The sequence below is a fragment of the Carcharhinus amblyrhynchos genome, chromosome 2 (assembly GCF_965287045.1).
Source record: "Carcharhinus amblyrhynchos chromosome 2, sCarAmb.v2.hapA, whole genome shotgun sequence".
Classification (NCBI taxonomy): domain Eukaryota; kingdom Metazoa; phylum Chordata; class Chondrichthyes; order Carcharhiniformes; family Carcharhinidae; genus Carcharhinus; species Carcharhinus amblyrhynchos.
This window is the reverse complement of record NC_137325.1, coordinates 40,905,988-40,933,227: the sequence shown is the minus strand read 5'-3', so window position 1 is coordinate 40,933,227 and position 27,240 is coordinate 40,905,988.

Here is a 27,240-nt window from a genome sequence, read left to right as displayed (position 1 = left end):
CAGAGTGTTGGGCTACTTAGTGAGTTTCTTTGTCAGGCAGGAGGGTGATGACAACTCACTAAGCTCCATTATAATGATGCCCTGGTGATGCAAAATAGTCTGACTCCTACCTGAGGTCTGTATGCACGCTGGCACCTGGACCCATGTCTGTGTCATGGGTAAGGGATCTGAAACCACCATACAGGGACCTGGGGCAGGTGGAGTAGGGGAATGAATAACTCGTGGGTTCTGGGGAATCATTGGTTTCCTTTTCCCAGTGACACAACATTGAGGGGCCTCCCCAACTGACATCAACATGGAGCATCTTTCTGGTGATCATCAATGGAGGAGGATTCCTATTTGAGACAAATCTGAGACAAATTAGTCACAGGTGGGTGGTGAAAAACATTTAATGATTGCAATGAAGGTGTTTAAATAATAAGTTCTAACATAAAACTTGTGAATGGAAAACGTTAACATGCTTAATGATCTATCTAACTAGTGCAGCCCTTCACTTGTGCCATCTTAGTGCAACTATAACTTCCAAATCTTACATGACCTACCACTACATCTGTGTTTCCCCAGAATGTACACTGGAGGTGGAGAGCCATCTGCCTACCTCATCCCATTGCCTGTGATGTGTACGGCGTGTATCCTCTGGAGGCCCTGGACCTTGAGGACCCTGGCTAGCTTCCAGGTGTTTGGGACATTTCCATGACACTCTTTTCACCCCCCTGCTCCTGAGATGCTCAGGTGTCATGGGGTGGGGGTGGTCAGAAGATGTAGCCCCAACCACAGCCTCCTGGTTCAAAGGCCCTGGCATGGGCACAAGCTCTTCCTGCTCCCTTTGGAGTTCCTGTGGTCCCATGGGTCACTCCATGGGATGATAGTACTTCTGCAGTGAGCCGCAGAAACTCCGGTGTCACCTAGCACTATCAGTCCTGGAGGACCATCTGTGTCCTACCCATGATGGCTTAGCCCTCTATGAGGGCTACCTGAGTCAGGGGCCACTTGTCAATGGCCACAGCACTTGCCCTCTGAGACTGGGCTGTGTTCTCAAGGGCCTGCTATGTCTCAATGCTGTCCCACTGGGTCTCCTGCAAGCTCTGTAGCCCCTCAGCCATGGCCCTCGGTGAATGGACCAGATTCTCAAGGCCTGCAGCCAAAGCCCACTGTGTCTCAGGGCTGTCCCACTGGGTCTCCTGCAAGCTCTCGAGCCTCTCAGCCATGGGCTGCAGAAACTTGAGAAGCCTGTCCAGTTCCTCAGCTATGGCCTGTTGTAACTTGGCCACGGCCCTCTGGGGCTCCGCTGTGGCCTGCTGTGTCAGGGCATGGCCCTTTGGGGCTCTGCTGTGGCCTACTGTGTCAGGGCATGGCCCTTTGGGGCTCTGCTGTGGCCTGCTGTGACTTGGCCATCACTTGGAGCCTGCCACTCATGGGGAGGATCCCCCGCCCCAGGCTTACCACCACAGATCCACTCTTGAAAAGAATAGCTGGCCCATTTGAAAGCTTTGGGACTCCTCCCAACAACCTACAGTTGGTCCAATATGGCTGTAAATCCCTCCTGCATTTCCAGGCTCTGTTGCTGTATCTCTAACAGCTCAGAGAAGTGATCTCAAAGACCCAGTATGTAGCCTGGGGCCAGCTGATTTCTCGCCTCTGGCAGGCCTCCATGTGCCAGAGGCATCAGACATTCCCCCCTCCACCCGCTGTACATTATCAGATGTGTCAGGCTCACCAGAGAGTGACCCAGAAGCCTCACCACTAACTGGACCCACCAACGTGTCAATATATGGGATGGCGAGCTGCAAGGTGGAAGCTGACATCAAAAGAGTGCCACCCTCGGAGGTCCCTTCACCCATATACTCCGAGGACTTGTCTGAGCTGTTTAGATAGGCAGGAGCTCAGTGGGGGTCACAAGTTTAAGTGCAAGGGAGAGAGAGGAATCCTGGATGCAAAACACGTGATTCACATTTCTCCATTGAACATGGAACAAAGCACAAAGAAAATTACATCACAGAAAGAGGTCCTTTGGCCCTCCACAGGACCCTCGTCGGAATTCACGCAGGAAAAAGTCAATGTAGTCGAGGAGAATACTAGGATTCCCTGGGACGCTAGGGAGGAGATTGCAGAGCCTTTGGCTCTGCTGTTTATGTCATCATTGGCTACAGGTATTGTGCCGGAAGACTGTAGGATAGCAAATGTTGTCTCCTTGTTCAAGAAGGGGAGTAGAGACCATCCTGGGAATTATAGACCAGTGAGCCTTACTTCTGTTGTGGGCAAAGTTTAGGAAAAGATTATAAGAGATAGGATTTATAATCATCTAGAGAGAAATAATTTGATTAGGGATAGTCAACACGGTTTTGTGAAGAGTTGGTCGTGTCTCACAAATCTTGTTGAGTTCTTTGAGAAGGTGACCAAAGAGGTGGATAAGGGTAAAGCAGTTGATGGGGTGTATATGGATTTTAGCAAAGCGTTTGATAAGGTTCCCCATGGTAGGCTATTGCAGAAAATGCAGATGCATGGGATTGAGGGTGATTTAGCAGTTTGGATCAGAAATTGGCTAGCTGATAGAAGACAGAGGGTGGTGGTTGATGGGAAATATTCAACCTGGAGTTCAGTTACAAGTGGTGTACCTCAAGGATCTGTTTTGGGGCCACTGCTTTTTGTCATTTTTATAAATGACCTAGATGAGGATGTAGAAGAATGGGTTAGAAAATTTGCGGATGACACTAAAGTCGGAGGAGTTGTAGACAGTGAGGATGGATGTTACAGTTTGCAGAGGGACATAGATAAGCTGCAGAGCTGGGCTGAGAGGTGGCAGATGGAGTTCAATGTGGAGAAGTGTGAGGTGATTCACTTTGGTAAGTGTAACAGGAGTACAGAATATAGGGCTAATGGAAGGACTCTTGGTAGTGTTGATGAGCAGAGAGATCTCGGTGTACATGTGCATAGCTCCCTGAAAGTTGGCACCGAGGTTGATAAGGTTGTTAAGAAGGCGTACAGTGTGTTAGCTTTTATTGGTAGAGGGATTGAATTTTGGAGCCGTGAGATCATGTTGCAACTGTACAAAACTCTGGTGCGACCGTACTTGGAGTATTGCGTACAGTTCTGGTCGCTGCATTATAAGAAAGATGTGGAAGCATTGGAAAGGGTGCAGAGGAGGTTTACCAGGGTGTTGCCTGGTATGGTGGGAAGGTCTTGTGAGGAAAGGCTGAGGGACTTGAGGTTGTTTTCATTAGAGAGAAGGTTACAAGGTGACCTAATTGAGGCAAACAAGATTATCAGAGAATTAGATAGGATGGACAGTGAGAGCCTTTTTCCTCGGATGGTGATGGCTAACATGAGGGGACATAGCTTTAAATCGAGGGGTGATAAATGTAGGATGGATGTCAGAGGTAGGTTCTTTACTCAGAGGGCAGTAAGGGCGTGGAATGCCCTGCCTGCAGCAGTTGTGGACTCGCCAACATTAAGGGCATTTAAATGGTCATTGGATAGACCACTGGTCATATGGATAATATTGGAATAGTTTAGGTTAGAGGGTCATTAGATTGGTTCCACGGGTCAGTGCAACATTGAGGGCCGAAGGGCCTGTACTACGCTGTAATGTTCTATGCTCTAAGCCTGCAGTGATCAGACTGCCCATCTGATTTGTAATCCCCTACTCTTCCAGGGACTAATGCCTCCCATCCCATTCATGTAACTATAATGTCATCCCTTAAAGATCACTCTCGCATCTGCCTCCATGACTTCCCCTGGCAGTGAGTTCCAGGCCTCCCCCCTCCCCCCCACCTACCCCCACCACCCCCCCCCCCAACAAGTTCTATGTGCCAATAAATGTGCCTCATACATTTCCTTTAAATATTGCCCCTCACACTCAAAACTCATGCCCATGCTCAAATTGAGTGGAGGATTGCCAAGTGCTCACTTCCTGACTCCAACCTGACTATGCTGTTGCAGACTCCCTGGATATCTCCAGTGCCCACTCTTCAAAGGGGGTGAGTACCACCACCTCTTATATTAGCCATCTCACTGGTGTTATGGTCTCCTGTGGAAACAGAAAGAGCCATGAAAGAAATGATGGCATGACCCCAAACAGTATCAGTGATCCTTAGAGAGCAGGCGCATTGGTGATCTGAAGGAGTGCTTGGGAGTTAGGGGCTGGAAAGATGCAGGGTGCTGGGATGGGATGATTTGGGGGAGATTTGGGGGAAGATGCTTGATAGAATTAAGTACACACCCTTGCTGCCCAGATGAGGTCATGGACCTTCTTGTGGCACTGCTTCCCGTTTCGGGGAGCAAGTGCCACAGCACTGACAGAGGCAGCAACTGCTACATTGGGGCGACATTGCCATCTGCTCCCCCGGGTCTGTGTCCTCCTGTGGGGAAGAGGGTGTCATGCTTCATCTCTGTCGCATCCAGCAGCCTCTCCAGGTTGCCCTTAGTAAATCAGGGGGCTGGTCATGTAGTCATTTTTTTCCTGTACTGCCTGGTTTTTTTATGGTGCTGCCCCTCACTAGGGCAGATCAGCTGCAGGCAGTTTGGCAGACCCTTCCATCAAGTTACATGCAGTTTGCTTGTTAGCATTGACGGGAAGGCAAGTGAGCACTTGTAGGTGTGCTGATGTGCGGGGGTTAGGGGTGGTGGATCAGTGCATCAATGACTGGGTAAAAAGTCTGACAACACCAGGTTTTAGTCCAACCTATTTATTTGATAATATACTCACTAGCTTTCGGGGTTACCCCCTTCGTCAGGTGGTGTTGTCAGACTTTTTACTGTGTTTACGCCAGTCCAACGCCGGCATACCCACATCAATGACTGGGGACAGGAGAGAGAGAGAGAGATGTCTCACAGCTTTTGGAATCAGGAGGAGATGGGGAACTTCTGCAGGAGGGACCAGGGTTGGGGGGGGCGTCACTCTACCTGAGATCATTGCGGGATGAGGGGAAATGGGGAGGGTAGATTACTCTGACTGTGATCAGTGTGGGGAAGGGAGGTCCATTGCCACTCTACCTGAGATTGGTGGGGGAAAGCGAACTCCACTGCCACTCTGCCTGAGATTGGTGGGGGGGGATGGGGGCTGAGGGGCCCACGATCGATCTGGGTGGTGGAGGGGGTGGGGGAATAACGGGGTCAATAATGTTGGGGGGGGGTTGAATAGATAGAATCCACTGTAGAATTTCTACAGTGCAGAAGCAGGTCAATCAGCCCATCAAGCCTGCACCAATAACAATCCCACTCAGATTCTATCCCTGTAACTCCACACACTTACCCTGTTAGTCTCCCTAACACTGAGGAGCTATTTCACATGGCCAATCAACTTAACCCATACACCTTTAGAGTGTGGGAGGAAACCAAAGCGCCCGGAGGAAAGCCTTGCAGACAAGGGAAGCGTGTGCAAACTCCCCACAGACTGTGACCCAAGGCCGGAATTGAACCCGAATACCTGGCATTGTAAGGCAGCAGTGCAAACCACTGTGCCACCTGCTGTTGTGTGCAGAGAATATCTCTTTCAGAAAACCTATTATGTGGTATTTTGAATTGGTGTGTGCAAACCACATCTTTTTCTCGTGGTTTTAAACACACAATCCCTAATGTTGTTAGAGTAATACAGTCCTCTACTATCACTACATTCACAATAACTCCCACAACTTGAATGGATACCTGTGCCATGGTCAGTTCATTTATCCATCCACCAGCCATTGTTTTCACTCAGACAAGCAACAAGAATGTTGTAGCTATTGGAAAATTAAAAGGAATGAGGCTTATCAATCCACATACCTACCTCACTCTCGTCAACACGCACCTATCCCGACCGTGGATCAAATCAAATGATCCTACGCTAAGAGGTGAAACCATCTCCTAGAACAAAGTGCCCAGGTAACTTTCCATCTCCCTGATGTGACACAGTGCCTGTAGCTCAGCCTCCTGCTCAATGACACTGAATTGAAGATCCTCCCAGCTGTAGACTCATGCTACATGAATATCAAATATGTTACCCATGCTGACCACTTTAAACCTGCTAGCTGTTTCTCCTCATGCTCCTAACAATCATTACAGTCAGATCAACAAACAACTCTTTGGGGTGTCCAAGAAGCTGGCTGTCCCCTTTTGCCCTAATTTTGAAAACTGTGACATTAAGGTGCATGATTTTATAAGTTTGTCCACACCCACGACACATTAAAATGCAGTCCAGAGCACCTGTCCTCTCTCATCATCTGATCTTTTTTCATATCATTAATTCTCTTCCATTCATTATTCAAATCCCATCTTGTTTTGCTGGTGATTCAGCTCTACATCTATCAATGTTTGTTCACACCTCTGTCTTCCAGCTCTCCTTTGCTGCCCTCAATATATAATCTATGAATCACTACATCTTGCTTAGATAATTTTTTAATGGAACATCAAATATTTTGTTTCTTATAATTTTGTAGAGATACATTTTCACAAATCTAAGCAAGGAACTAAGGCTCTTGTTTTTGATTGGCTGCATTTTCAGTCCTTCATTAATCTACTTTACTATTTTCTTTGTAATTTCTACTGATAATGTTCAATTTTATAAGGAAAAAAGTTCAACATTTTCAAATTCCAGTTAAAATCAGTAACATTGACACCCGTAACACTGGAATTTCATTTTAAGGTAGACAAGACCAGCTAGAATAAGTTTTACTGATATTCTCCTTTACCAAATATTACTTTTCCTTCATATGTGTAGAATGCGGACAGATTTACAGAGTCATAAATGTTTACAGCATGTGAAACAGGCCCTTCAGCCCAACTTGTCCATGCCATTAAGCAAGTCCCAGTTGCCCATATTAGGCCCATATCCCTCTAACCCCATCTTGCCCTTGTAACTATCTAGCTCCCTAAAAAAAAATTGTACCCACCTCTACAACTGCATCTGGCAGCTCATTCCAGACACTCACCACCCTCTAAGTGACAAAGTTGCCTCTTTGGACCGTTTTGCATCTCTCCCCTCTCACCTTAAACCTATGCCCTCTAGTTTTAGACTCCCCTACCTTTGCAAAAAGATATTGACTTTCTACCTTATCTATGCCCCCTCATTATTTTATGGGCCTTTATAATATCACCCCTAAACTTCCTACACTCCAGGCAGAATCATAAAATCATATTATCTCTACAGTGCAGAAGGAGGCTATTCGGCTCATCAAGCCTGTACTGAAAACAAACCCACTCAGGCACTAACCCTGTAACCCCATATATTTACCCTTCTAATTCCTCGACACTAATGGACATTTTATCACGGCCAATAACCTGCACATCTTTGGACTGTGGGAGGAAACTGGAGGAACAGAGTGAAACCCACACAGACATGGGGAGGACATGCAAACTCCACACAGACAGTCGCCCAAGCCAGGAATCGAATCCAGGTCCCTGGCACTGTGAAGCAGCAGTGTCAACCACTGCGCCACTGTGCCACCCGAAAAGATACGTCCCAGTCTATCCAGCCTCTCCTTATAACTCCAACCATCAACTGTTAGCATCCTAGTAAATCTTTTCTGCATTCTTTCCAGCTTAATAGGATGATCAGAACTGTACACAGTGTATCTTCCCATCATTCATCACTTGATTCTATCAGTATAACACTTGAATTCCTTCTATCATATGCTTATCCACCACCCTTTAAATGCATCTATACTATTTACCTCAACTACTCCCTGTGATTGTAACCACCACACTCTCACTACCGTTTGGATAAAGTATTTTCTAAATTCCCTATTTGATTTCTTGGTGGCCATCTTATAATGATGGTTGTGAGTTTTGCTCTTTTCCACAAGTTGAAACACTGGGCGGGATTTTACGGCCTCGCTCGAATGAGACCAGAAATTCCCACTCAAAGTCAACAGGCATTTCCGTTTTCTGCCACTCACCCACTCCAATTCTGTGGCCCGCAGGATGATAGAATTCCAGTGACTATCTCTCTGTAAGCTCAATCAAAAACTTTCATAGTTAAAAACCGCTATTCCATCATCCCTTAGACTGCTCGTCCTTTCCTGATAGACATAACCAACTTCTGATTCTTTTTCCACTATTTCCTGATATTCTTTTAATAATATGGCAACTAGGATTGCACACAGCTCTTCAAGTCTGGCATAGCCAGTGTCTGATACAAGTTTAATATTATTTCTCTGCTTTTTGTCCTTTTAGAAATAAATACTAAATATCTTCCTTGTAGTCATGGATATTATATAAGAAAGACTTGCTATTAAAGTTATTATTTTGATGAGCTTGAAAAATATTGCTAATCATGCTGCATTCATATTAAAAAACTTGCTGTAGAAGACAAAACAGCAAAATCGAGAAAGAACTCTGAAGATGAATTTTAGGATTTTCTTCCTTTATAATTGAATGAAAATAGGAAAATGTAAATATTTATTCTTAATCTTATTTATTGCAACTTTAGACAATACAAATAGTGCAATTTACTGTGAGATTCAAAGTCTACTTATATGCTATCATAGACTATCATTGTCTTTTATCACATGCAAGAAATTAACTAAATTCCCTCTTAAACTCCTGAGCAATTAAGACCTGCACTAAAGAAACATCTGTTTTAAATGCAACATAACTTTATTCTAAAGAGTAGAGATTTGCGATAAGTAAAGGAAAGGTTTTACAGAAGTTCAATCTCTATTCTATACTTCAGGGTCATCCAGGTGTTTCCAGAGAAAAAAAAACACAATACCCCTATGTTACCTCGTTGTGCCCAATCAGACAAGGTGCAAATTATCACTGTCTGGCCAGATCAAAAACTGTCTTGGCAATGAATCTCTGCCAGTTGGTATTAAGTTTCATGCCTCATTCTTTCTTTCTTCTCTCTGATCAGCAATAAATGCACTGATAGAAACAAGATAAGGTATAAGCATTACATGAATAATATTGTGATGACCTATCTGCTGAGATTAAACAGAAAATGTGGAGCTGCGTTTATTGGAAGCTATACCACATAAGGGCTCATCATGAGCAAAGTAAACAATGTTTGTATAAAATAAAAAGGTTCTGCTTCAAAGAGACAAATCACAAATATTTTCTGAATTGAGGAAGGAGATGGTGGCTAAATAGTGGAGCTGAATATGTGCAATTTTAAAGTCAATGATTTGTAAAAGATATGTGTTTCAAATAAGTGGAAAAATCTGATGCTACAAGCCAGCAAAGACAATTTGGTTTGTGAGAAAAGGTTATGAGTGAACCATAGAACCTACAATGCAGAAGGAGACCATTTGGCCCATCAAGCCTAGACTGACAACAATCCCACCCAGGTCCCATCCCCTTCTAATCCCCCTGACACTAAGGATCAATTTAGCATAGTCAATCAACCTACTCACACATTTTTAGAAACCTGAGCACCCAAAGGACACCCACTCAAATGTGCAAACTCCACACAGTCACCTGAGGCCAGAATCGAACCCAGGTCCATGGCGCTGTGAGGCAGTAGTGCTAACCATTGTGCCACCAAGGGCTCTGGATTATTTAGATTTATATTTTAAAACACACTTTTATTAATGGCTGATTCAGATGGAAGATCCATTTTTATGTGCAAAGTCTAATTCAATTGTTCTCAATAGTTCTTTGGGCTGAACTCCACAACGAAACTCAGTCTATTATATTCTTCAAACAGTTGTTGCTGGTACTTCTACAACAAGATGTTTTCTGTTCATTTATTTGCCTTTCTCCACTTTTAGTTCTTTCACTTTTTGTTTAAACTTTACTCATCACAAACATTTTATCAGTGCATATTTCATTGCCCTTTCTGTGTCATATTTTCATAGCAACTTTTCTTACCATTAACCAGTATACTGTGCTGTATGAGCAGAAATTTCCTCCAATTAATATTGAGAAAAATTAAAGCCATTGACTTAAAGCTGGTTTCCTAGAGACTTTATCTCTTTCCGAAGTCTGAAACAGAGGGTGGAATTTTCCCAAACCACCTGCCACAGCAGAATCGTAACGGGTGGGTCGGAGTGTGGACCCAAGCACAGGTCTGTCGATTTTGGGTAGGATTTTCCAGTTTTGGGATGAGCACAGTCTGAAAATCCTGCCCAGACTGTTTACAACATTAGTGGATTATTTGCCCCCAAATATATTTCTCCAACCTACTTTCACTTCCATAACATGACTTTGCACCTAATTCATTTATATTTTCTGTTGAATCTCACATTGCTTTTGTTACCTCTAGACTCTATTCCAATGTTACCTCAAGTTTGCAGGGAGTAGAATGTGAGAATGTCTCTCACATTCTACCCTCTGCAAACTTGAGGTAATACAAAGCCTGCTGCCTATGTCAATAAAACTGAAGATGTAACAAGATTGCAGATAGCTGCAAGAATAATAAGGTTGTAAGCATGGGGGGTTTTAACTTTCCATAGACTAGGACCGCCATAGTGTTAAGGGCTTAGATGGGGAATAATTTGTTAAGTGTGTTCAGGAAAAATTTCTCAATTAATGTGTAGATGGCCAGGCTAGATACAGAAGAGGCAAAATGTGACCTCCACTTGAGAAACAAGGCGCAGCAAATGAATGAAGGGTTAGTGAGGGAGTACGAGTGACCATAATTCTATTATTTTTATAATAGTTACAGAGAAGGATCTACAAGTGTCTGGTCTACAAGTTAAATTGGCAAGACCAATTTTGATGGCATTAGATAGGATCTTTCAAAAGTTGATTGGGAATGAAGAGAATTTATCAACGGAGAGCAGCATCGATGAAAGTGATGATGACGTAGAAGAAGAGCCATGAATTCTTGTTTTTAAATGGCTGCTTTAAAAACTCATTTTAACTGAAATGCTGCGGAACATGGTGGCTGAACATCAGATGTGCATTTTTTTGAGTTGCCAAGTTGATTGCTGTAATTGGAAAAAAGCCTCTTTAATATGGTTAATGTTTGGTAAGAAGTGGGACGCTTTCAAAAGTGATAATGAGATGTCAGAGTTAGCATGATCCAGTTAGTGTGAAGGGCAAGGTTGGCAGGAGGAGGGAACCCTGGATGACTAGAGGTATTGAGGTTTGGTCAATAAAAAGAAGGAAGCTTATGTCAGGTACAGGCAGCTGGTGTCAGGTAAATCACTTCAGGGCTGTAGGAGTGCACTTAAAACAGAAATCAGAAGGGCAAAAAGAGGACTTGAGATAGCTTTGGCAGATAAGGTAGAGGAAAATCCAAAGAGATTTTACAAGTATATTAAGGACAAAAAAGTAGCTAGGGAGAGAACAGGGCCCCTTAAAAATCAAGGAGCTTCACTGTGCGTGGAGCCATAGGAGATAGGTGAGATCCTCAGCAAATATTGCTCATCAGTATTTACCATGGAGAGAGAAATGGAAGCTAGGGAACTTGGAGAAGTAAATAGTGATGTCTTGAAAAGTGTCCACATTACAGAAGAGGAGGTGCTAGAGATCCTAAAACACAGAAAGGTAGATAAATCCCCAGAATCTGATCAAGCGTATCCCAGGACATTGTGGGAAGCTAGGGAAGAAATTGCAGGTCCCCTAGTGCAGATATTTAGACTGCCATAGGTGAGGTGCCGGAAGACTAGAAGGAAGCAAATGTTGTGCCGTTATTTAAGAAAGGTGACAGGGAAAAGCCAGGAAATGACAGAGCTGTGAGCCTATGTCAGTAGTAGGTAAATTGTTTGGAGGGGTTTCTAAGAAACAGGGGTTACATGCATTTGGACAGGCAAGGACTGATTAGGGATAGTCAGCACAGCTTTGTTTGTGGGAAATCGTGTCTTATTAATTTGACAGAGTTTTTGTGACAGTGACCAAGAAAATAGATGAGGGCACTGTGGGAGACGTTGACTACATGGACTTTAGCAAGGCCTTCGACAAGGTATTGCATAATAGACTGGTCAGTAAGATTAGGTCACATGGGATCCAGGGAGAACCAGCCAATTGGATACAAAATTGCCTTGTCAGTGGGAGACAGAAGGTGGTGGTAAAGTGTTGTTTTTCAGACTAGAGGCTTATGGTCAGCGGTGTGCCTCAGGGATGGGTGCTGGGTCCACTGTTTGTCATTTATATAAATGATCTGGATGAGAATATAGTAGGCATGGTGAGTAAGTTTGCAGGTTACATCAAAATTGGTGGTGTGATGGACTGTGAAGAAGATTATCTAAGACTATAATGGGATTTTGGTCAACTGGGCTATTGGGCTGAGGAATTAAAAATGGAAATCAATTTAGATAAATGCATTGCATTTTGCATTTTGGTAAGGTAAATCAGGGCAAGACTTACATAGTCAATGGTAGGGACCAGAAGAATGTTGTCAAACAGAGAGAGTAAGAAGTCTCACAACACCAGGTTAAAGTCCAACTAGTTTATTTGATAGTAAACCCACAAGCTTTCGGAAACACTATTCCTTCATCAGGTGTGTGGAAGGTTCTGATCAGAGAAAGGCATATAAAGACACACACAGTTTACAGAATACTGATTAGAATGCGAGTCTTTACAGCTAACCTGCTAATCAAGTCTTAAAGGTGCAGACAATATGAGTGGAGATAGCATTAAGCGTAGGTTAAAGAGATGCGTATTGTCTCCAGACAGGACAGTAAGTGAGATATTGCAAGTTCAGGCAAGTCATGGGGGTTACAGATAGTGTGACATGAACCCAAGGTCCCGGTTGAGGCCATCCTCATACGTGCGGAACTTGGGTCTTGGAATCTTGGGTTCATGTCGCACTATCTGTTCACCCCGTTATAGGCTGGGCTAAAGACCCCATTCTCCCCACACATGCTAGGCAAAAGACCCCCATTCTCGTATGCAGTGCTAGGCTGCCAGGCCCTGTTCTGTCCATACAGTACTGGTCTTTGGGCCCCATACTCAACACAAATTGCCGGGCTGCCAGGAACTACTCTCTCCCTACAGTGCTGGGCTAAAGGCCCCATTTCCCCTATACAGTGCTGTGCTACATTCACCCCAGACAGAGCTAGGTTCTAGGCCCATTCACCCCATACAGTACTGGGCTAAGGGCCTCATTCTTGCTTGACACCTCAGGGCTAAATGTCCATTCTTACATGCAATAGAACATAGAACATTACAGCACAGTGCAGGCCCTTCAGCCCTCAATGTTGCACTGACCTGTAAAACCAACCTAAAGCCCATCTAACCTACTCTATTCCAATATCATCCATATGTTTATCCAATGACCATTTAAATGCCTTTAATGTTGGCAAGTCCCCTACTGTTGCAGGCAGGGCATTCCACGCCCTCACTACTCTCTGAGTAAAGAAGCTACCTCTGACATCTGTCCTATATCTATCACCCCTCAATTTAAAGCTATCTGCTAGCCATCTCCATCCAAGGAAAATCCACCCTAAGGGTAGATTAGACTGTCTACCCTATCTGATCCTCTGATCATCTTATATACCTCTATTAAGTCATCTCCTAACCTTCTTCTCTCTAATGAAAACAGCCTCAAGTCACTCAGCCTTTCCTCAAAAGACATTCCCACCATACCAGGCAACTTCCTGGTAAATCTCCTCTGCACCCTTTCCAATGCTTCCACATCCTTCCTATAATGTGGCAACCAGAACTGTACGCAATACTCCAAGTGTGGCCACACCAAACTTTTGTACAGCTGCAACATGACCTCATGGCTCCGAAACTCAATCCCTCTACCAATAAAAGCTAACACACCACACGCCTTCTTAACAATCCTATCAACCTGGGTGCCAACTTTCAGGGGTCTATGCACATGGACACTGAGATCTCTCTGCTCATCAAAACTACCAAGTAACTTACCATTAGCCCAGTACTCTATATTCCTGTTACTCCTTCCAAAGTGAATCACTTCACACTTTTCCACATTAAACCTATCTGCCACCTCTCAGCTCAGCTCTGCAACTTATCTATGTCCCTCTGTAACCTGCAACATCCTTCCGCACTGTCCACAACTCCACTGACTTTAGTGTCATCCGCAAATTTACTAACTTCTATACCCTCATCCAGATAATTTATAAAAATGACAAACGGCAGTGGCCCCAAAACAGACGCTTGCAGTGCACCATTAGTATCTGAACTCCAGGATGAACATTTCCCACTAACCACCACCTTCTTACAGCTCACCAATTTCTGATCCAAACCGCTGAATCACCCTCACTCCCACGCTTCTGTATCTTCTGCAGTAACTTACTGGGGGGAACCTTATCAAATGCTTTACTGAAATCCATATACACCATATCAAACTGCTTTACCCTTATCCACCTCTTTGGTCACCTTCTCAAAGAATTCAATACGGTTTGGCCTAAAGGCCCCCATTCTCCAATACAGTACTAGACTGCCAGACTCCATTCTCTCCATACAGCACTAGCTGCCAGGCCCCATTCACTCCAAACAGCGCTGGGCTAAAGGCACCATTGTCCCCAAACAGTGCTGAGTTAAAGACCCCTTTCTCCCCATACAGTGCTGCACTAGAGACCCCATTCACCTCATACAGCAGTGGATTAAAGGCCCCATTCTCTCCATACAGTGCTAGGTTATAGGTGCCGTTCTCCCCCTACAGCACTGGGCTAAAATCCCATTCTCCCCAAACAGTGCTGGGCTAAAGACCTATTCTCCCTAAACAGTGCTGGGCTAAATGCCCCGTTACATTGCTGGGCTGCTAGGCGCCACTCTCCCCATACAGTACTGAACTGCCAGGCCCCAACCTCCCCATACATTGCTGGGCTGCAAAACCCCATTTGCCCCAAACAGCGCTGTGCTCATTCACCCCAGACAGATCTGTGTTCCAGTCCCCATTCACCCCACATAGCGCTGGGCTAAAGGCCCCATTCTCCCCATACAGTGCTGGGCGAACAGTCCTGTTCTCCTCATGTTGCATTGGGCCAATGGTCCCATTCTCTAGATACAGCACTAGGCTGTAGGCCCTGTGCTCTCCATACACAGTTGGGCTATAGGACCCATTCTGCCATATAATGCTGGGTAAAGGCCCCATTCTCCCATGCCACACTGGGTTAAAGGCCCCATTCTCCCATACCACACTGGGTTAAAGGCCCCATTCTCCCATACCACACTGGGTTAAAGGCCTCATTCTCCCATACCACACTGGGTTAAAGGCCTCATTTTCCCCATACAAAGCTGGCTATAGGCTCCAATCTCCCTATACTGCGCTGGGCTAAGATCCCCATTCTCTCCATACAATGCTAGAGTAAAAGCCACATTCTCCCATACAGCGATGGGCTGCCAGCCCATTCTCCCCATACGGTGCTTGCCTAAAGACCCATTCTACCCATACACTGCTGGGCTGCCAAGCACCATTCTCCAAATACAGTGCTGACCTAAAAACCCCATTCTCCCAATACAATGCTGGGCAAAAATCCCCATTCTCCCCATATAGCGCTGGGCTAAAGGTCCCATTCTCCCCACACAGTGCTAGGCAAAAGATCCCCATTCTCCAATGCAGCGCTGGGCTACCAGGCCCTGTTCTCTCCATACAGTATTGGTCTGCTGAGCCCCATATACACCACACATTGCTGGGCTGCCAGGAACTGCTCTCTCCATACATTGCTGGGCTGCCAGACCCCATTTCCTCCATACAGCACTGTGCTACATTCACCCCAGACAGAGCTAGGTTCTCGGCCCCATTCACCTCGTACAGCGCTGGGCTAACGGCTCCATTCTCCCCATACGGTGCTAGGCAAAAGCCCCATTCTCTCCATACAGCACTGGGCTATAGGCCCCGTTCTCCCTATACAGTGCTGGGTTAAAGGCCCAGTTCTTGACAACCACCTCAGGGCTAAAGGCCCATTCTCATACACAATGCTGGGCTAAAGGCCCCCATTCTCTAGTACAGCGCTAGGCTGCCAGGCCCCATTCTCTCCATACAGAACTGGGCTGCTGGTTCCCATTGTGACCACACATTGCTGAGCTGCCAGTCACCACACTCCCCATACAGTGCTGGGCTGTAACCCCATTCACCTTATACAGCAGTGGATTAAAGGTCCCATTCTCTCCATACAGTGCTGGGTTATAGGAACTGTTCTCCCCATACAGCACTAGGCTGTAAACCCAGACAAAGCTGGGCAAACAGCCCCATTCCCTCCATACAACACAGGGGTAAAGGTCCAATTGGGCTGTCAGGCCCCACTGTCCCCATACAGTGCTGGGCTAAAGACCCCATTCTACCCATACATTGCTGGACTACCAGGCACCATTCTTCAAATACCGCTGTAGAAAAGGAGGGATGCCAGGGAGGGATTGTCTACGGAGTCTCTAACTTTACTGAGTGCTTTCTATAGGCCACCCAATAGTAACAGGGACATTGAGGAGCAGATAGGGAAACAGATCCTGGAAAGATGTAATATTAAGAGTTGTCATGATGGGAGATTTTAATTTCCCAAATATCAATTGGAATCTCCCTAAGGCAAGGAGCTCAGATGGGGGGGAGTTTGTTAGGTGTGTTCAGGAAGGTTTCCTGACACAATATGTGGCTGTACTTGATTTGGTATGGGTAATGAACCTGGACAGATGTCAGATCTCTCAGATCTCCTTTACTTTGGCTTTGGAGGGAGATAGGATCAGACAAACTACGAAAATGTTTAATTGGAATAGGGGGAATTATGAGGCTATCAGGCAGGAAATTAGAAGCATAAATTGGAAAGAGGTTTTCTCGGGGAAATGTACAGAAGAAACGTGGCAAATTTTCAAGGAATATTTGTGTGGAGTTCTGTACAGCAATGTTCCGAAGAGACAGGGAAGTTATGGTAGGCTAAAGGAACTGTGGTGCATGAAAGCAGTAATGAAATTAGTCAAGAAGAAAAGCTGACAAAAGGTTCAGGGAGCTAGGTAATGTTAGGGATCTAGAAGAGTATACGGCTAGTAGGAAGGAACTTAAGAAGGAAATTAGGAGAGCCAGAAGGAGTCATGAGAAGGCTTTGGCAGGTAAGATTAAGGAAAACCCCAAGGCATTCTGCAAGTATGTGAAGAGCAAAAGGATAAGACGTGAAGGAACAGGATCTATCAAGTGTGACGGTGGGAAGGTTTGCATAGAACCGGTGGAAATTGCAGAGGTACTCAATGAAAACTTTACTTCAGTATTCACTATGGAAAAGGATCTTGGTGGTTGTAGTGCAGACTTGCAGCGGGCTGAAAAGCTTGAGCATGTACATATTAAGAAAGAGAATGTGTTGGAGCTTTTGAAAACATCAAGTTAGATAAGTCACCGAGACCGGATGGGATGTACCCCAGGTTACTGTAAGAGGCGAGGGAAGAGATTGTTGAGCCTATGGCGATGATCTTTGCATCATCAATGGAGATGGGAGTGGTTCCGGAGGATTGGAGGATTGTGGATGTGGTCCCTACATTCAAGAAAGAGAGAAGAGAGAGCCCAGGAAATTATAGACCAGTGATTCTAACCTCAGTGGTTGGTAAGTTGATGGAGAAGATCCTAAGAGTCAGGATCTATGAACGTTTGGAGAGGTATAGTATGATCAAGGATAGTCAGCACGGCTTTGTCAAAGGCAGATCATGCCTTATGAGCCTGATTGAATTTTTTGAGGATGTGTCTGAACACATTGATGAAGGAAGAGCAGTAGATATGGTCTATATGGACTTCAGCAAGGCGTTTGATACAGTGCCCTATGCAAGGCTTATTGAGAAAGTGAGAAGGCATGAGATCCAATGGGATATCGCTCTGTGGATTTAGAACTGTCTTGCCCACAGAAGGCAAACAGTGGTTGTAGATGGCTTTTTCTGCATGGAGGTCGGTCACCAGTGAAGTGCCCTAGGGATCTGTTCTGGGACCCTTGCTCTTTGTGATTTTTTATAAATTACTTGGATGAGGGAGTGGAGGGGTGGGTTGGCAAGTTTGATGATGACACAAAGATTGGAGGCATTGTGGATAGTGTGGAGGGTTGTCAGAAGTTGCAGCGAGACATTGATAGGATGCAAGGCTGGGCAGAGAAGTGGCAGATGGACTTCAACCCAGATAAGTGTGTGGTGAATCATTTTGGCAGGTCAAATAGGATGACAGATTATAATATTAAGAGGAAGACTCTTGACAGTGTGGAAGATCAGAAGGATCTTGGGATCCGAATTCATAGGACGTTCAAATCAGCTTCGCAGATAGAGGCTGTGGTTAAGAAGGTGTAAGGTGTACTGGCCTTCATCAATCGAGGAATTGAGTTTAGGAGTCGGGAGATAATACTGCAACTGTATAAGACCCTGGTCAGACCCCACTTGGAGTACTGTGCGCAGTTCTGGTCGCCTCATTACTGAAAGGATGTGGAAGCCATAGAAAGGATGCAGAGAAGATTTACAAGGATGTTGCCTGGATTGGGTGGCATGCCTTATGAGGACAAGTTGAGAGAGCTCAGTCTTTTCTCCTTGGAGAGACGAAGGATGAGGAGTGACCCGATAGAGGTGTATAAGTTGATGAGAGGTATTGATTGAGGCTTTTTCCCAGGGCTGAAATGGTTGCCACAAGAGGACACAGGTTTAGGGTGCTGGGGAGTAGGTACAGAGGAGATGTCAGTGGTAAGTTTTTTATTCAGAGGGTGGTGGGTGCGTGGAATCGGCTGCCGGCAGTGGTGGTGGAAGTCTTTTAACAGACTTTGTATTAAGTACATGGAACTTAGTAAGATGGAGGGCTATAGGTATGCCTAGTAGGTAAGGACATATTCGGCACAACTTGTGGGCCAAAGGGCCTGTTTGTGATGTAGTTTTTCTATGTTTCTATGTTTCTACAGCGCTGAGCTAAAGCCCCATTCTCCCCACACAACGCTGGGCTTAAGGCCCCTTTCTCTCCAAACAGTGCTGTGCTGAAAGCCCCATTCTCTCTATACAGCGATGGGCTAAAGGCCCTGTTCTCTCCATACAGCACAGGGCTAAAGACCCCATTCACCCCATTACAACACTGGGCGAAAGGCCCTGTTCCTTCCATATAGTATTTGGCTGTTGGGCTTCATTCTCGCCATACATTGCTGGGCTGCCAGGAACCGCTCTCTCCAAATAGCACTGGGGTAAAGCCCCATTCTCTCAGCACCATGCTAAGCTATAGGGCCCATTCTCTCCATATAGTGCTGGGCTAAAGGCCCCATTCTCCTCATATAGCGTTGGGTGCAAGACCCCCATCCTCCTGTGCAGTGCCCCTTGCTCTCCATACAGTGCTGGGCTGCCAGGCCCCATTCCCTCCATACAATACAGGGCTGCAGCTCCATTCTCCCCATACATTGCTGAGCTAAAGGCCCCTTGTTCCCCATACAGTGCTGGGCTAAAATCCTGTTCTGCCCATACAGCACTAGGCTGTAGGCCCTGTTCTCTCCATACACTTTTAACCCTATTTTGACCAGACAAAGCTGGGCTAAGGGCCCCATTCTCTCCAAACAACGCTGGGGTAAAGGCCTCATTCTCCCATACAGCGATAGCTGACAGGTACTGCTCTCCCCATACAATGCTGGGCTAAAGACCACATTCTATCCATACATTGCTGGGCTGCCAGGCACCATTCTCCAAATACAGTGCTGAGCTAAAACCCTATTCTCCCCACATAGCACTGGGCTAAAGGTCCCTTTCTCTCCAGACAGCACAGTGCTAAAGGCTCCATTCTCTCCAGACAGCACTGGGCAAAAGGCACTGTTCCTCCATACAGTACTGGGCTGCCAGGCTCCATTCTCCACAGATAGTGTTGGGCTGCCAGGACTGCACTCTCCAGTCAGTGCTGGGCTAAAGGCCCCATTCTCCCTATACATTACCGAGCTGCAAGACCCCATTTCCCCCACATAGTGTTGTGCTAGAGGCCTCATTCACCCCATTCAGAGCTCGACTATAAGCCCTGTTCCCCCCATGCAATGCTGGGCAAAAGGCTCCGTTCACTCCACACAGAACTGGGCTGCCAGGAACCACTCTCTCCATACAACGCTGAGGTAAAGAGTCTGTTCTCTCAGTACAGTGCTGGGCTATAGGACCCATTCTATCCCTCCAGTGCTGGGCTAAAGGCCCTGTTCTCCTCATACAGCACTGGGCTAGAGGTCCCGTCCTCCCCATATCGCGCTAGGTGAAAGACCTCATTTTCCTATGCAGTGCTAAGTTGCCAGACCCCGTGCACTACATACAGCGCTGGGCTGCCAGGCCTCATTCCCCCACGTACAGTACTGGGCTGTTGGATCCCAGTCTCCCCATACACTGCTGGGCTGCCAGACCCCATTTCCCCCACACAGCTCCATGCTACAGGCTCTATTCACCCCATTCAGAGATCGGGCTATAAGCCCCATTCATACCATATGAGATGGGCTAAAGACCCTGTTTTCTCCATGGGCGCTGGGCTAAATGCCCTGTTCTCCTCATACAGAGCTGGGCTATAGGCCTCATTCTCTCCACGGCTGGGCTAAAGGCCCCATTCTCCTATACTGCACTGGGCTAAAGACCTCATTTTCCCCATACAGAGCTTGGCTAAATACCCTGTTCTCCTACACACCACTGGGCTATAGGCCCCATTCTGCCCACACAAAGCTGAGCTAAAGGCCCTATTCTCACCATACAGCACTGAGCTAAAGGGCCGTTTTCCCCATGCAATGCTGGGCAAAAGGCTGCATTCCCTCCATACATACTCAGCGGCTGGGCCCCACTCTTCCCATACATTGCTGGGCTACTAGGATCCATTCTCTCCATAGAGCGCTGGGATGAAGGCCCCGTTCTCAGTACAGTGCTGGGATGTAGGGGCCGCTGTCTCCATACAGCACTGGGCTAAAGACCCCGTTCTCCCCATATAGCACTGGGAGAAAGGCCCCCTGGCAATCCAGCAGTGCTAGATTGCCAGGTCTCATGCTCTCTATATATTGCTGGGCTGCCAGGCCCCGTTCCCTCCATATAGCACTGGGCTCCCAGGCCCCATTCTCCCCATACATCTCCCCTGCTGGGTGCCAGGAACAACTCTCTCCATACAGCATGTTATCGGACAACAAATTTTATGAAATTGGGCACACAAAATGGAAGCAAACTAAAGCTATCCTCAGAGCCCTCCACTAAAATCACAAAGTAACAGACACTGATCAGTAGGCAAGAGCAGGCTTTTAGAATGCAAATGAGGGCTAGCACATAAGGGAAATTGGACAGGATGGCACCTACAGGAACTAAATTAAAGAACACATCCCCACCCCATCAAAATCAGCACTTCTAAACTAGTCAAACAACCCACGGAGACACCTAAAATTAACACAGTTAAGGAAACATCCCTGGCCCCTCAAGACTCTCAGATCAATAACACACCTATGGTTCAAACCCCAGAGATTCTAGACCATTGATAACCAACCAGACAAAAACGGTCAACACACACTTAAAACAATTGCTCCAACACTCAAAAACATGGAAACAGGATGGCTGAAGTCAAATACTGTAAATAAAGGATTAGCATTTGAAACGCGAAGTTGAGGTATAACTGTAGCCTGTTGTGGGGGAGTCTTTAGAGCACTTTTGGGACAGTCTGATTGTATGTCCTGACTGTGCTTCTCCATCGACGTAAAAAGAAAATAAAGCTGTGCCGTTATTGAACTACACCCTGAGTCCATAGTGGTCGTTTCGCCCACTTGCGCTAACACAGCACTAGGGTAAAGGCTCTGTTAATTTGCTGATGACACAAAGATGAGTGGAAAAGCAAATTGTGCGGAGGGTGTGGAAAGTCTGCAGAGGGATCTAGATAGGCTGAGCTTGTACTCGTTAGAGTTTAGAAGAATGAGGGGAGATCTCATTGAGAATAAAAGATGATGAACGGGATGGATAGGATAGAGGTGGAGAGACTGTTCCCGCTCAGAAAGGACAGTAGGACTAGGGGGCACAGCCTCAAGATAAAGGGGGGGCGGTTTAGAACGGAGTTGAGGAGGAACTTCTTCACTCAAAGGGTGGTGAATCTCTGGAATTCTCTGCCCGTTGAAGTGGTGGAGGCTACCTCGCTAAATATTTTTAAGACGTGGGTTGATGGGTTTTTGATAAGCGAGGGGATTAAGGGTTATGGGGAGAGGGCGGGAATGTGGAACTGAGCCACGACAGATCAGCCATGATCTTATTGAATGGTGGGGCAGGCTCGAAAGGCTAGATGGCCTACTCCTGCTCCTATTTCTTATGTTCTTATGAGTGGGCGAGGACCTGGCAGATGGAGTACAATGTTAGCAAGTGTGAGGTTATCCACTTTGGCAGGAATAATAGTAGGAGGGATTACTATTTAAAGGGTGAAAAGCTGCAGCATGCTACGGTGCAGAGGGACCTGGGGGTCCTTGTGCATGAATCGCAAAAACCTAGTCTGCAGGTGCAGCAGGTGATCAAGCAGGCGAATGGGATGCTGGCCTTTATAGCGAGGGGGATAGAATATAAAAGCAGGGAGGTCTTGCTGCAACTGTACAGGGTACTGATGAGGCCGCAGCTGGAGTACTTACAGCACAAGAGGTTATTACAGAACGTCAGGGGGCATGGAGTTGGGGGTAGGGTGTTAGCGTGGATAGAGGATTGGCTGTCAAATAGGAGGCAGAGAGTGGGGGTCAATGGGTGCTATTTGGATTGGCGGTTGGTGACTAGTGGAGTGCCCCAGGGGTTGGTGCTGGGGCCTCAGCTATTTACCATTTATATAGATGATCTGGAGGAGGGAACCGAGTGTATGGTGTCGAAATTTGCTGATGACACCAAGATTGGTGGAACGGCAAATTGTGCGGAAGGTGTGGACAGTCTGCAGAAGGATCTAGATAGGCTGGGCGAATGGGCCAGGAACTGGCAAATGGAATTTAATGTTGGCAAGTGTGAAGTTGTCCACTTTGGTAGGAATAATGGTAGGAAGGACTATTATTTACATGGTAAAAAACTGCAGCATGCAACAGTGCAGAGGGACCTCAGGGTCCTTGTGCATGAGTTGCAAAAACCCAGCCTGCAGGTGCAGCAGGTGGTCAGGAAGGCAAATGGGATGCTGGCCTTCATAGCGAGGGGGATTGAATATAAAAGTAGGGAGGTCTTGCTGCAGCTGTATAGGGCACTGGTGAGGCCGCAGCTGGAGTACTGTGTGCAGTTTTGGGCGCCGCACTTACGCAAGGATATTTTGGCCTTGGAGGGAGTGCAGAGGAGGTTCACTAGGCTGATACCGGAGTTGAACATAGAACATAGAACATAGAACATTACAGCGCAGAACAGGCCCTTCGGCCCACGATGTTGCGCCGACCAGTTACAAAAACAATGACCCACTAGCCTATACCAATCCCTTTTCATCCATAAACCTATCCAGAGATGAGGGGGTTGAACTATGAGGAGAGGCTGAATAAACTAGGCTTGTACTCGTTAGAGTTTAGAAGAATGAGGGGAGATCTCATTGAGACATATAAGATGATGAATGGGATGGATAGGATAGAGGTGGAGAGGCTCTTCCCGCTCAGGAAGGACAGTAGGTCTAGAGGGCACAGCCTCAAGATAAGGGGGGAGCAGTTTAGAACAGAGTTGAGGAGGAACTTCTTTACTCAGAGGGTGGTGAATCTCTGGAATTCTCTGCACATTGAAGTGGTGGAGGCTGCCTCGCTAAATATATTTAAGACTCGGGTAGATAGGTTTTTGATAGGCAAGGGGATTAAGGGTTATGGGGAGAGGGCGGGAAAGTGGAACTGAGCCACGACAGATCAGCCATGATCTTATTGAATGGCGGGGCAGGCTCGAAGGGCTAGATGGCCTACTCCTGCTCCTATTTCTTATGTTCTTATGTTCTTACTGTGTGCAGTTTTGGTCGCTGCACTTGCGCAAGGATATTTTGGCCTTGGAGGGAGTGCAGAGGAGGCTCTCTAGGCTGATACCGGAGATGAGGGGGTTAGACTATGAAGAGAGACTAAATAGGCTGGGTCTGTTCTCGTTGGAGTTTAGAAGGATGAGGGGGGATCTTATAGAGACGCATAAGATAATGAAGGGGATGGATAGGGTAGAGGTGGAGAGATTCTTCCCACTCAGAAAGGATAGCAGGACTAGAGGGCACAGCCTCAAGATAAGGGGGGTACAGGTTAGAACAGAGTTGAGGAGGAACTTCTTTACTCAAAGGGTGGTGAATCTCTGGAATTCTCTGCCCCTTGAAGTGGTGGAGGCTACCTCGCTAAATATATTTAAGACGCGAGTAGATAGGTTTTTGGTAGGCAAGGGAATTAAGGGTTATGGGGAGAAAGCAGGAAAGTGGAACTGATCCACTTCAGATCAGCCATGATCTTATTGAATGGCGGGGCAGGCTCGAAGGGCTAGATGGCCTACTCCTGTTCCACTTCTTATGTTCTTATGTTCATGTTCTGTTCTCTCAGTACAGTGCTGGACTATAGGGCCCATTCTCTCCCTACAGCGCTGGGCTAAAGGCCCCATTCTCCCCAGGCAGCACTGGGCTAAAGGCCCCATTCTCCCTTACAGCACTGGGTGAGAGACCCTGTTCTCCTATGCAGTGCTGGGCTGCCAGGCCGCATTCTCCCCATACATTGCTGGGCTGCCAGACCCCACTTCCGCCACACAGTGCTGTGCTACAGGCCCCATTCACTCCATTCAGAGATGGGCTGTTTTTTCCATAGGTGCTGGGCTAAAGGCCTCATTATCCCCATACTGAACATAGAACATAGAACATAGAACATTACAGCGCAGAACAGGCCCTTCGGCCCACGATGTTGCGCCGACCAGTTACAAAAACAATGACCCACTAGCCTATACCAATCCCATTTCGTCCATAAACCTATCCAGAGATCTCTTAAACGCCCCCAAACTAGACGCATTTACAACTGCAGCAGGCAGGGCATTCCAATCCCTCACCACCCGCTGGGTAAAGAACCTACCCCTGACACACTGAGCTGGACAAAAGGCCCTGTTCTCTCCATAGAGTGCTGGGCCACAGGCCCATTCTCCTATACAGCACTGGGCTAAAGGCCTCAGTTTCCCCATACAGAACTGGGGGGAGAAGCTCTATTCTCCCCAAACAGCACTAGGCTAAAGGCTTCATTCTCTCCATACACCACTGGGCTATATGCCCCATTCTGCCCACACAAAGCTGAGCTAAAAGCCCTCTTCTCACCATACAGTGCTGGGCCAAAGGCCCCGTTCTCCCCATACTGTGCTGGGCTAAAGGCCCCATTCTCTCCATGCAATGCTGGGCGAAAGGCCGCATTCCCTCCATACAGTATTGGGCTACTAGGCCCCATTCTTCCCGTACATTGCTGGGCTACTATGATCCACCCTCTCCATTCAGTGCCGTTCTCTCAGTACAGCGCTGGGCTGTAGGGCCCACTCTCACCATAAACCACTGGGCTAAAGGCCCCATTCACTCCATACAACGCTGGGTTGAAAGCCTCGTTCTCCCTATACAGCGCTGGGCAAAAGGCCTCCATTCAACCTAGCATTCTGCAGTGCTAGGTTGCCAGGCCCCATGCTCTCCATACAGTGCTGGACTGTCAGACCGCATTCCCTCCATTCAGTACTGAGCTGCAGGGCTTCCATTCTCCCCATACACTGCTGGGCTGCCAGGAACCGTTCCCCCGCACAGAGCTGTGCTACAGGCCCCATTCACCCCATACAGAGCTGGGCAATTGGCCCCATTCACCCCATACAGAGCTGGGCAAGAGGCCTTATTCATTGCATAAAGTGCTGGGCTAAAGGCCCTATTCTCCCCATACAGCATTGGGTTATTGGCCCAATTCTCACTCTGCAGTGCTGAGCTAAAGGCCCCATTCTCTCCATATATCGTTGGGCTATAGGCCCCATTCTGCCCACACAAAGCTGAGCTAAAGGCACTGTTCTTCCCATATAGTACTGGGCTAAAGCCCTCCCATTCCCCATACAGCACTGGGCTAAAGACCCCCTTTTCCCCAAACAGCACTGGGCTAAAGACCGATTCACCCCATACTGCGCTGGGCTGAAGGCTCCGTCCTTCCCATATAGCACTAGGCAAAAGGCTCCGTCTTTCCATACAGCGCTGGGTTAAAAGTCCTGTCCGTCCCATATCGTGCTGGGCTATAGGTGGAGCAGGAGGTGGTCATTTGGTCTTTCGAGCCTGTTCCATTATTCATTATGCTCACGGCAAATTGTCCAACTCAATCACCTAATTCTGGTTTTTTCTCATAACTTTTGATCCCATTCACCCCAAGTGCTATATCTGGCTACCGCCTGAATACATTTGATGTTATGCCGCCAACTACTTTCTGTGGTAATGAATTCCACAAGCTCACCACTCTTTGGGTGAAGAAATGTCTCTGCTCTCGCCATACAGTACTGGGCAATAAGCCCTGTTTTCACTATACAGTGCTGAGCTAAAGGCCCCTGTTAGCATGAGTGGGCGAAACGACCACTACGGACTCAGGGTGTAGCTCAATAATGGCACAGCTTTATTTTCTTTACATCGACAGAGAAGCACAGTCAGGACATACAATCGGACAGTCCCGAAAGCGCTCTAAAGACTCCCCCACAACAGGCAACAGTTATACCTCAACTTCGCGTTTCAAATGCTAATCCTTTATTTACAGTATTTGACTTCAGCCATCCTGTTTCCATGTTTTTGAGTGTTGGAGCAATTGTTTTAAGTGTGTGTTAATCGTTTTGTCTGGTTGGTTATCAATGGTCTAGAATCTCTGGGGTTTGAACCATGGGTGTGTTATTGATCTCAAAAGAGGTTTGAGGGACCACGGATGTTTCCTTAACTGTGTTAATTTTAGGTGTCTCCATGGGTTGTTTGACTGGTTTTGAAGTGCTGATTTTGACATTCTAAAAGCATGCTCTTGCCGACTGATCGGTGTCTGTTACTTTGTGATTTTAGTGGAGGGCTCTGAGGATAGCTTTAGTTTGCTTCCATTTTGTGTGCCCAATTCCATAAAATTTGTTGTCTGATAACACCCCATTCCCTCCATACAGCGCTGGGCTAATGGCCCCATTACACCAATTTAGCTCTGGGATAAAGGCCCCATTCTCCTACACAGATCCATTCTTCCCATATAGTGCTGGGCTATAGGCCCCGTTCCCACCATGCAGCGCTGAACTAAAGGCTCCATTCTCCCCATTCAGCACTAGGCTGTAGGTCCCATTCTCTCCACACAAAGCTGGGCTAAAGACCCCACTCTCTCTTACATGGCGAAAAACTGCAGCATGCAACGGTGCAGAGAGACCTCGGGGTCCTTGTGCATGAGTCGCAAAAACCCAGCCTGCAGGTGCAGCAGGTGATCAGGAAGGCAAATGGGATGCTGGCCTTCATAGCGAGGGGGATTGAATATAAAAGTAGGGAGGTCTTGCTGCAGCTGTATAGGGCACTGGTGAGGCCGCAGCTGGAGTACTGTGTGCAGTTTT